The sequence below is a fragment of the Arachis hypogaea genome, chromosome 13, assembly GCF_003086295.3.
Source record: "Arachis hypogaea cultivar Tifrunner chromosome 13, arahy.Tifrunner.gnm2.J5K5, whole genome shotgun sequence".
Taxonomy (NCBI): Eukaryota; Viridiplantae; Streptophyta; class Magnoliopsida; order Fabales; family Fabaceae; genus Arachis; species Arachis hypogaea.
This window is the reverse complement of record NC_092048.1, coordinates 138336857-138338771: the sequence shown is the minus strand read 5'-3', so window position 1 is coordinate 138338771 and position 1915 is coordinate 138336857. Positions and strand designations below refer to the sequence as shown.

Genomic DNA, 1915 nt, shown 5'->3' with positions numbered 1-1915 from the left:
AAAGAGTTAGAAATTTTCTTTAGAAACACTCTCTCACATCTTATAATTTTCTTAAACTTTGTCTTGAGTCTTTTTTTTTCATAATTATCAAATCCGACTCGATCCGGCCGATTCGACCAAAAATCCAATAATCTGGTTACCTGACCGGATCGAACCGCTAGTTGAACTGTTCATGCAATAGATTTGGTCGAACCTGGTTTGACCCGACGAATTTCATGTAAATCTGGTGACCTGGTCGGTTAATCCAACCCGGTCCGGGTCATGTTTATTAATTTTTTTCCCCTAAAACGGCATCATCTCAGACCCCGCCCCCACTCTTCCTTTTTTGAACCCTAAGCCTTGCATATGAGACTGAATGAAACTACCCCCAAGCCAACTTCGTGCTCTCGTCTCTCTGTCCCTGCTCTCTCGAGCTGAGCGTCGGCAGCGGACAGCCCCTCACCCTCACCTCGTCACTCTCTCAAGCTCGGCGCCGGTAGTTCGTCACTCTCTCGACGTCAGTTCGTCACTCCCTCAACGTCACTCTTGGTCTCTCAACTCGTCGCTCCCTCAGTCTGTCACCGTGAGTCCGTGACCCTGTGTTCGCTTCGTCGGAACCAATGAAGCAGCATCTGCTCCCTCGAGTGGTGGTGGTCGTCTTTTCAACCAGGTGAGCTCCGGTTTTCAACTCTATTTTTTTCTCTAGTTCAATGTTAATTTTTCGGTGAATCTGGGGGTTGTTGCTGTTTCATTTAGTTTTGGAGTTGTTGTTGGCTTGTTGCTGTTATTTCTCTGCTTCGATGCTAATTTTGGTGAACTTGAGCAAATTTTAGAGTTATTGCTGTTCTTTTTGTTTGTTTGTTGAATGTTGATTTTTTAGAATTGTTGTTGCTGTCTTTCTCTGGATCGATGTTAATTTCGGTGAATCTGAGCAAATTTTAGAGTTGTTGTTCTTTTTTATTGTTGAATGTTGATTTTTTTAGAGTTCTTGTTGCTGTTCTTTCTGTTATTTCTTTGGTTTGATGCAAATTTTAGTTAGAATTATTGTTGAATTTGGTGGTTGCTGCTATTCTATTTGATTTTTTAGAGGAGTTGTGAACCTGAGAAAATTTTAGTGAACTTTGGTTAAATAGTTAAAATTGTTGATTATCATTAGTTGTTGTTGTGTTGCTGCGTTTGTTTTTGCTCATCTCCTCGCACTTTCTATCTAACGGCTTCCCACATAATTTCTCATTACCTGCAAATGAAGAGGCATTGTTGAATCTAGAGCCCAATGCTGGAGGTATCTCACCGTCAAGGTTGTTTCCAGAAACGTTGAAGTAGACCAAACCAGGGATCATATAAAGATTACTAGGAATTTTTTCACTGAAGTTATTAGCAGAGAGATCCAGCATTGTTAGGTTTGACAGATCTGTCAATGTCTCTAGTATGTTTTTCTGAAAGATGGTTGTGATCCATTAACAAAGATTTCAATGAGAAGCATTTGGAAATATTTCCAGACACATCCCAAATAAATTGTTCCTGCCTAAATCTTTTTTTAGATCATTAGTTATGTTTAAAAATTGATATTGAATTATTAATGTTTGTAAAGACTTATATTTTAAATTTTAAGATATTATTTTAATTTTATTTATATAATTTTTTTTAGTTATGACCGAGTTAACTGAATAATTAGTGACCCACCGATTAAACCAATAACCCAGTGACCCGATCATATGACCAAATTGATTACTAATTCGATTCTAATAACTATGATTTTTTTTTCTTAAGATTTCTTCCATCTTTTTTATTTTCTCTTTACAAATGATGGACTTTATATTTATGTAATTTCCTTTTATTGCAAGGTTAATCTCTTTTCTTTTGTACTTTGTCAATTTCTTCATTTTTTTTGTTTAAAACCTTTAAGATTATCTAAAAGTCTTTTAATAACATATCG

The 1915-nt window shown here is 36.6% G+C and overlaps 1 long non-coding RNA gene across 1 annotated transcript; it reads left to right on the top strand.

The window, feature by feature from the left end:
* Positions 1–251: 251 nt before the first annotated feature.
* On the top strand, positions 252–1612 carry LOC112792017 (uncharacterized). The gene is made up of 2 exons (XR_003197309.3): positions 252–649; positions 1229–1612. It is a non-coding gene; the product is annotated as an uncharacterized lncRNA (long non-coding RNA).
* Positions 1613–1915: the final 303 nt, after the last annotated feature.